Below are 10,417 nucleotides of genomic sequence, written 5' to 3'. Positions count from 1 at the left end.
AACAATATGAACGAAAAAAAACTAACTTGTCACCTTTTGCGTCAAGCTACAATATTTTTATACTCAATAAGAAATATGATTAACCTGACAGTAATATAGTGCATGTACTTCTCCAAAGCATATGCAAGTACTCAATACATAAGGAACAATCACTATGATTAATTGATGATTTAATGAACGAAAAGCAATCCAGTGAATGTGACTATAAAACATTTGTTCTTCGTGCTTATATGACTGCCGAAAATTGGTAACTTGTTTTGAGTTCTTCTTGCGATTTGTCAATTCTCAACCCTCATACGTAATTCAAAAGTTATCATTCACTCAGACAAGACCATGTGTATTCCTTACCCGCATTAAATACCCAGTGGATTAGTTTCCTAGTTGGTCAAACGAACAAAGAAATTAGTTTGCTCAATCTAAAGAAATGTCAGCTCGATTGGCATCAACGGCGGATACAATGTTATCAAATCAAAGAACATTTAAAATTACATTCGACAAAATATGTGCAATTCATAATATAACGAAATGAAGGCTACTTAATCATTTGCATTAAAACAAGATCGTAAGAAAATAGTTGCATAACCGAGGTGGGTAATTTTCAAAGTTAACACTGCTGATGAATTTATAAAAATAAATGATAAGAGACACGGATGAAAATAGCTGACCAACGCCTGCTGTTAGGCAAGATATTTATAGTTTAGCTAAAGTAAAGATAGAAATTAGTTAGTGTAGTTAGTGCCAATTTTTAGGCAAATTTACGGAGTTGCTTCATGTGAAAGAGTGTTTGTAAGTGTGGGATTCAAATGATAATCATGTTCCTAATACCCATTCCGGCGCTCTCTATAGTAGATTACAAACCACCGTGTTTGGTATCTTCCAGTTGCTATGGTAATTAAATGTGAAAGGCTCTGGAACCTTCTATGTTGGAAAGCTACTTATCCCCGCCTTCGTAGTTTTCAACAGAAATCGTCGCTGTTGTGCTATCTTATGACAAACGCCATTTTGGTAACAGCCATAGCCTAATGCTGATGCTGTCCATAATACTGCAAGTTTCCATAGGTTCCAAAACGTGTTTGTTATTATTTTGCATTATTTTTTTAATATTTGGATACGATTGTATTGGTAATACATCTAATACGCTTGAAATGTGCTTGAACCAAAACTGTTTACTCAAATGATGACAGTATCCAGCTCCGGCTAACGTCCAATATGCCTAACGTACTTATGCCTTTTCTAACATATATCTGAGAACCAATATTATCTGTTGGCTATTCATAAAACATCTGCTAAATTAATTGGTATGTATATTCAAAAATTACAATAACCACATTTTTCAATGAATATGATAGTTATAATCGATCTGAATATTTTGTGCAATATTCGAATGAAATCGATGCCACTTTTTGCCATAGTATCTTTAACAGACATTTACTAAACAGTGTGTTATTCAGTTTCGCACCATTTATTTACGCGATTTTAACTTCGACTTTTTTCGATTGATTTATTCGATTGCTTTACTTTTAGAGAATATTTGTGCAAAATTTAAGCGTTGTATTCCAAATAGAGATACAGCGTTCTGAACAGAACAGACGGAACCCGAGTCACGCGCAGCGAACGGGTGGCTTTTCTTGAAACAGCGCTTTTGAAACCTTCGGTCGCCGTTACAAAAAGTTACAATCGCTTCATAAGAAAACTTCTTGACCCATCTTATTACTCTGGTTTTCATTTAATACCGTATCTTTCTTCGCGGAACAAGTTGTTTTAATCAGTGGCGGATCCAGGGGGAGGGTCCTGGGGGTCCGGACCCCTCCCGAAATTTTTTAACTTGTTGAGAAATTTTAAAATAATTTTTATTTTAGTTCGTTCTAAACTCAAAATCATTCCAAACAATATTAGACAACCAAAAATTAAATTAGTTTATTATATATTACTTATTGTACAATGAACATTTCAAAAGCGAAATTTCGGACCCCCTCCGCCCCTGGTTTTAATACTTTTGGTAAGCTTTTTGATCCGAATACTCCATTGTGCGGTGCTAATTTCTGCTGTCGTGAAATGAAACTCGACCAATCCCATTCGTGTGGTAGATATTATACCGTTTTCCAAATATCAATTTTCAAGACTCAGTGTGTCGTACATGCGGCAAGTTAACAGTGAATTGGCGGTAATTGAATTTATTGTGCTTTTGACAATCAGGCTATTCTACACGCTAGGTACTGAACTAATCGAGATCGAAGTTGGTAAATTAATGAGCATTTACCGTAAATTAATTGGCGGACAAAATGTCTAGAGCAGGTACGGTGACTGACTTCGTTAGTTCGGAATGTGAATTTAGCTGGAATTTTAACTTTTTACTAATACTAAACATCTCATTATGCCTTTTAGAGAGTTATTGTAGTTGGTGATTCCGTCAGTTTTGTTGAAACATAAGAAAGGGTGGTTTTAATTTTACCAAGATCGCAAAATTTCCATTTGAATCACGAATAATTTTAGAAAGTTTTATGAAAATGAGGAAAAGCCTTCGACTGCCATTAAATTGATTCATTTCTAAAAACTAGCTAAATTTATCATTGTGGCGCAGAGATGCAGTGTTTTTAAAATGTCCGAAACTGTTCGCTTTCAACTACCCTTCACTGGACCATTTGTACATTGCTCGTTCCTGAAAATGTAACGCAAAATGTATCGCGATAACCGTCGTTTAATTAACCAAGTTTACGATTCGACGATATATCATCGTTTACGGTTGCTGTCTATAAATTATGTGTCGTAAAAAATATTACCACCAAACAAAACAATGTAACGGCAAAGAATAAAACAGCTTTAATAAATATATTAATTACGTATAGTACATAAATAATAGGAGTTGTAAAAAACTGAGAACAACAGCAGCTACAGTAATCTGTTCAGTCTGATTTGCGAAAACAAATCTGTTTTTCTCAATCTTCGGAACAAACTTATAGGACCGATATAAAGGTAACAAAATATAATGTTTTAGGCGCATATAATTCACATGCATAGTATACATTGCATACATGCATAAACTATGTCCTTAAACGCAGTTTTGATCTATTCCAATTCATTTTTCTCTAAATTATTTTAGATGACCAATTTTCGCCGGTAGGTCATGAATAACCGAAATTGTCACTTCCAAAATACTAAGAGGCATCGTCCAGGAAGCTATTTCGAGACAACGGCTAGTCACATTCTATTAGTTTGAGCTGAATAAGCATTTGAATGATAATTTCTAATCTTGAACTACCCTGAGTCACACATCTGGCAATTACTGCTTTGCGATGGGCGTCAATTTGTGTAAGTAAGTAACCTTAACTACATTATCCGACTTCCTACGCACTGCTACTATGCACAAATCTAGCCCGGCTCACATAAACCGATCGAGACAGGGAAGAAGTCATAAAATGCACCCCATTAGCAGTAGTGCAGTGAGTTTGTGACCCTGTCAACCTTCCCCGATCAGGTTGCGTGCGCTCTCCGTCGCACTATTAAAAATTATACAGGTGCGGTATTTCAATAATAGTAGGTACATATAAAAATTACGTGACATCTTATCGTATAAAATGAAATATTCATCGTGTTCGTTAATTAGAGTTTCATGACAATGGGAGCAGTGATGTTGCGTTTGTAGAACATGTTGGATTTATATTATTATTAATAGAAGTGCGTTTAGCATCAGACTTCAAATCACTGCTAAAAACATCTACCGGGGAAGCTTGAAACGATGCAATTCAAGTTATCAGCAATCCTTCGAAGTACGATCATCAGTGTAAATAAAACACGACATTGTTGAGGGCGATGCCCGGGTGTAGTGCGGCGTGTGTGTTGCCTTGAATAACTTTTATCCCTCAGGGTGGGGTAAACATTCATTTTATAGCATGCACTTGTAGTTTTCATTTTGATTCACACTAATCATCCCTGTCCCTGGAGAAGTTGATACTGACAGTGAGATAGGGCACTGTTTATTGTTTTTACCTTACCGAGGACTAGGAAGTAAATTTTATACTTAATGTTTACTTGTCAGTGTAGTGTAGGCTTGTGTGGTGCGTGTTTTGAATTTACAGAGAAAGCAGCTCTGCATTTTGATCCCATTATGAATTATTTTGGTTTTTTTGCAACTCTTTGTTACAAAAATAGAGCCGTAGTCGACGCATTCGCTAAAGTGACTGATCAACACTTCTGTACTACAGTCGGGTCTCCTACTACGCGATTAACTGGGGGCGTGAAAAAGGAATCCGCGTTGTAGGATACCCATAGCTTATGGGATTTCAACTAATTGGGGCTGTGGCCGATTATTTCGTCCGTGTCAACATGTAGCGCCATACTTTCTTTGGCAAAGTTGTTGTACTCACTTGGGCCTACAACTTAGTGTAATTGGGTATCCAATTAGTTGAGAACTATGCCGCCAGGGGTGCTATGAAGAAAGAGTAATTAAATCGAAATTCTCATCGTAATTTCGTGAGTGAGCGTAGAAGCTTTCAACATATGATAGATTATGCTGTATCTCAAAAGTCTAATAACTTGGAAAAATGGTGTTTTCGGCGAAGTTCTCGAGGAGGTCAAAGGCTACTGGATTATGGATAGATTAAACTGGAATGGACCCACCAGGCGGCGCTAGTGAGCATTTTCTTTCAAAGCATGTATCTCGAGATCATGATCATTTGGAAGGGTGGTGTATTTGGCAATATTTATAAGCAGGTCGAGCTCTGTCCTACGGCGAACGAATTAGTTCAGAACTCGCCCACTAGATGGCGCTAAAGAGAATGAAATTTTCTCAACATTATAGATATATTTCTAAAGTCTGATAATTTTGGAAAACGCTGTTTCGGTAAAGTTCTCCAGGGAGACAAGTGCAGTTTGACAATGTACAGGAAAATTTCGATTTTACCCACTAGGTGACGCTAGTGAGCACGAATTTTTCCTTTAAATTTCTGCATCTCAATATTAAGGCAGTTTAGAAGAGTGGTGTTTTTAACAAAGTTTCTCGAGAGGTCGAGGACTACCCAATGGTAACAGATTAGTTTAGAATACTCTCACTGTGAGGCGCTAGTGAGCGTAGATGCTTTCAGCATGGAGTAGATAATGATATATCTCAAAAGTCTAATAACTTAGAATGATGGTGTTTTCGGCAAAGTTCTTGAGGAGGTCAAAAGCTACTCGATTATGAATAGATTAAAGTTGAATGGACCCGCCAGTTGGCGCTAGTAGGCATTATTTTTCATATCCTGTATCTCGAGATCATGATCATTTGGAAGGGTGGTAATATTCATAGACAGGTCGAGCTCTGTCCTAAGACAAACAAATTAGTTCTGAACTTGCCCACTAGGCGTCGCTAATGAAAATGAAACTTTCTTAACATTATATATTTCCAATGTCTGATAATTTAGGAAAACGCTGTTTTGGTAAAGTTCTCCAGGGGGACAAGTGCTGTTTGACAATGTATAGAAAAATATCGATTTTACCCGCTAGGTGACACTAGTGAGTACGCATTTTTCCTTTCAATTTCTGCATCTCAATATAAAGGCAGTTTAGAAGGGTGGTTTAGAATACTCTCACTATGCTGCGCTAGTGAGCGTTCATGCTCTCAGCATGTGGTAGATTGTGGTATATCTCAAATGTCTAATGATTGCGGTTTTGGCAAAGTTCTTGAAGAGCTCAAGGACTACTCGATCATGGATAGATTAACTTGGAATGGACCCGCAAGGTTACGATAGTGAGCAAGTATATATTATATTCTGTATTTCGAGATCATGATAATTTGCAACGGTGATGTCTTTGGTAATATTCATCGGCAGGTCGAGTTCTGCCATACGGTGAACAGATTAGTTTAGAACTCACCTATTAGGCGGCGCTAACGAGGATGAAATTTTGACCGATTAGTTTGGTATACTCTCACTATTCGGTGTTAGTGGGCGTGGAAGCTTTCAGTATATGGTAGATTATGAATTATCTCAGAAGTAAGCAAGCAAGCTGCCCTGGTCAAACAGCACTCTTCGAAAGCTAAAACGTACTCGAGCAAAAACCCTACGTGCATACACAAATCGACGGTGTCCTCTTTCTAAGCGCATGTTCACTTTAGCCAGTAATGAGTATCTTTGTTACAACAAGCTTCTGTATAAACGCTATGTAAACCGCATGCAGAATAATCTACACCGAAACCCGAAAGGCTTTTGGTCATTTGTCTACACAAAGCGAAAAGAAACTAGACTTCAATCAAGGATGCTTTACGACGGCGAAGAAGCTACGACAACTGTGGCGAAATGTACGCTGTTTGCCAGATTCTTCTCGAGTGTTTTTTCAGCTGACTCGCCAACCGCAATCGAACTCGAAAATGCTTCTCGTGACGTTCCTGCTTGTTCTGTTGATATGGATGTGTTTACTGTCTCCGAACAAATGGTTATATCTGCAATCCTGAAAACCAAGCCATCTTATGCACCCGGCCTCAGTGCTATACCTTCAACTGTATTGAAAAAAAGTTCGGACTTACTTGTAACACCACTTGCATATATTTTTAACCTATCGCTTCAGCAGCAAACGTTTCCTGAGGATTGGAAACGCTCAGATGATGCAATATGGAGAGCTACCGCGGAGTCACTTCGCTTGGAGTCGAATCTAAAGTATTTGAATCAATCATCAAAGAAGCGTTATTTTCTGCTTGTCGACACTACATCATTACATCCCAGCACGGATTTTTCCCCGGACGTTCGGTCGAGACGAATCTCGTCTGCTTCACGTCATTTTTCACGGAACAATTGTCTAAGAAATTGCAGGTGGATACTATTTACACTGATCTAAAGGCATCTTTTGATAGAGTTAATCATGAGATACTGATAACAAAGCTCGGTAAGCTAGGGTGTTCTACTAGATTCTGCCATCGGCTTTTATCCTACCTTGTACACCGTGAAGTCGTTGTTCAAATTGGAGATATTGTTTCAGAATCCTTTATCAACACTTCCGGAGTTCCTCAAGGTAGTACGCTGGGTCCACTGCTTTTTTCACTGTTCGTGAACGATGCAGTTTTCGTTCTAAGGCGTGGAGGAAAGCTGTTTTTTGCCGACGACTTAATTTTTTTTCTTGTTATACGAAATGAAGCCGATTGCCGTGAGCTACAGCATCTTATCGACACCTTTTATAGCTGGTGTGTATGAAACAAGATGGTCCTTAGTGTTGCAAAATGTTTTGTCATCAGCTATTTTCGAACGAGAAATATGCTTACCTTCAACTATAACATCGCAGCAACTCAGCTGCAACGCGTTGACCACGTGAAGGATCTAGGAGTCATTCTTAATGAAAAGCTAACATATACTCATCACGTCTCTGCGCCTATCGACAAAGCCAATCGATTACTGGGATTTATTTTCAAAATTTCCAGTGAATTTCGGGATCCTCTGTGTTGCAAGGCAGATTAATTGCTCATTGGTGCGCCCGCAGTTGGAATTTGCAAATGTCGTTTGGTCCCCCTATCAAGCAACGTGGAGCCTTAGGATCGAAGCAGTCCAGCGTAAATTCATACGATATGCGTTACGTGGATTACCGTGGAACGATCCTTTAAACCTGTCACCGTACGAGGACCGTTGTCGTCTTTTAGGAGTTAATACTTTAACACATCGGAGATATGCAGCGCAGGCTACCTTCGTGTCAAAGATTCTACTGGCTGAATATGATGATCCGGAGCTACTAGCGCAAATCAGCCACTACGCGCCTACCCGTTCTCTTCGCCCACGAGCCCTGCTGCATTCTGAAATGCGCAGCACTAACTACGCTGCCAATTGTCCAATTTTGGCAATGAGTCGTCGCTTCAACGAGTTTGCTGAAATTTTCGACTTCGTCATGAATTCTTTGCAGTTTCGTCGTCGTGTATTGTCAGTGTTTAGTTCAACTTAGTTTAGTTTAGTTCATTTAGACAAATTGTCAGTTGGACATTTTATACAAATACAAATACAAGTCAACTAAATTAGAAAGATAATGTTTTCGGAAAAGTTATTGAAGAAGAATAATGGCTACTCGATTATGAATAGATTATTTACTGCTCTGATGCTTGTTAATATTATTTAAATTTCTGAAGTAGCCTCAAAACGAATAAGAGGATAAATTCATCAACCCATTCGCTGGCGCATTGTGAGAGTATTCAAAACCAATCTGCCATCATCAAACAGCTCTAGAACTACCGATGAATTTCACTGAAGAAAGCCTTCTTCTAAACTGTCATGATTTTGAGGTGCTAAAATACGTAAATTATTTTTTTCTTTCTAATGCCACCTAGTAACTGAAATCCACGTTAATCTGATAACACCATTTTCATGAATTATCAAACTTTTGACTTAAGCTACTACGTAGTAGAAGTTGTATTCTCCCTAGCAATGAGTGAGTTCTGAACTAATTTGATCACAGTAAGATAAAACTCAACCTGTCGATGTATTTTGCCAAAGATACCACTCATCCCAATTATCCTGATCCCGAGAAATAAAATTTGAAAAAAGCTTGCTCACTAGTGCCACCTGTCGGGTCCATTCCAATGCAGTCTGTCTATAATCGAGCAGCCCTTGACTTCCTCAAGAACTTTGCCGAAAACACCATCTTTCTAAGTTACACTCTTGAGATGTATCATAATTTACCAGGTCTTAAAAGTGTCTGCGCACACTAGCGCTGCATAGTAAGAGTATTCTAAACTAATCGTTGGGTAGTTCTGGACCTCTCAAGCAACTTTGTCGAAGATACTACCCTTCCAAACTGCCTTTATATTGAGATGCAGAAATTGAAAGAAGAAATGCGTATTTATTAGTGTCACCTAGCGGGTTAATTCAAAATATTATTTACATTGTCAAACAGCACTTGTCCCCCTGGAGAACTTTACCAAAAACAGCGTTTTCCTAAATTATTGGACATTAGAAATATATAATGTTGAGAAAGTTTCATTTTCATTAGCGACGCCTAGTGGGCAAGTTCAGAACTAATTTGTTTGTCTTAGGACAGAGCTCGACCTGTCTATGAATATTACCACCCTTCCAAATGATCATGATCTCGAGATACAGGATATGAAAAATAATGCCTACTAGCGCCAACTGGCGGGTCCATTCAACTTTAATCTATTCATAATCGAGTAGCTTTTGACCTCCTCAAGAACTTTGCCGAAAACACCATCATTCTAAGTTATTAGACTTTTGAGATATATCATTATCTACTCCATGCTGAAAGCATCTACGCTCACTAGCGCCTCACAGTGAGAGTATTCTAAACTAATCTGTTACCATTGGGTAGTCCTCGACCTCTCGAGAAACTTTGTTAAAAACACCACCCTTCTAAACTGCCTTGATATTGAGATGCAGAAATTTAAAGGAAAAATTCGTGCGCACTAGCGTCACCTAGTGGGTAAAATCGAAATTTTCCTATACATTGTCAAACTGCACTTGTCTGCCTAGAAAACTTTACCAAAAACAGCGTTTACCAAAATTATCAGATTTTAGAAATATATCTATAATGTTCAGAAAGTTACATTCTCTTTAGCGCCATCTAGTGGGCGAGTTCTGAACTAATTTGTTCGCCGTAGGACAGAGCTCGACCTGCCTATAAATATTGCCGAAGACACCACCCTTCCAAATGATCATGATCTCGAGATACATGTTTTGAAAGAAAATGCTTACTAGCGCCGCATGGCGGGTCCATTCCAGTTTAATCTATCCATAATCCAGTAGCCTTTGACCTCCTCGAGAACTTCGCCGAAAACACCATTTTTCCAAGTTATTAGACTTTTGAGATACATCATAATTTACCATATGTTGAAAGCTTCTACGCTCACTAGCGCCGCATAGTGAGAATATTCCAAACTAATCTGTCATCGTTGGGTAGTCCTCGACCTCTCGAGCAACTTTGTTGAGGACAGTACTAGTCTATCTAATCACGTTGTTGAGATATAGAATTATTTTAACATGTGTTGAATATTTGCATTAGCACTAGCGCCGCCTGGTGGGGTAATTGCGAGTTATACTTTCTACCATCCAAAAGCTCTGGACTTCTTTTATAAATTCCCCGAAGACACCACCTTTCAAAATAATCAGGGTCTTGATATATTTGACATTGAATCCATTTGATGATAGTCGAAATTACGACGAGAATTTCGATTTATTTACTCTCTCTTCATAACACCCCTGGCGGCATAGTTCTCAACTAATTGGATACCCAATTACACTCAGTTGTAGGCCCAAGTGAGTACAACAACTTTGCCAAAGAAAGTATGGCGCTACATGTTGACACGGACGAAATAATCGGCCACAGCCCCAATTAGTCGAAATGCCATAAGCTATGGGTATCCTACAACGCGGGTACCGCGCAGTAGGAATCCGCGCAGTAGGAAGCCGCGTTGTAGGAATCCGCGTTGTAGGAGACCCGACTGTAGGTAGTTAATACA

This window comes from Topomyia yanbarensis, chromosome 3 (assembly GCF_030247195.1).
Source record: "Topomyia yanbarensis strain Yona2022 chromosome 3, ASM3024719v1, whole genome shotgun sequence".
Taxonomy (NCBI): Eukaryota; Metazoa; Arthropoda; class Insecta; order Diptera; family Culicidae; genus Topomyia; species Topomyia yanbarensis.
Note: the sequence above shows the minus strand (reverse complement) of the source record.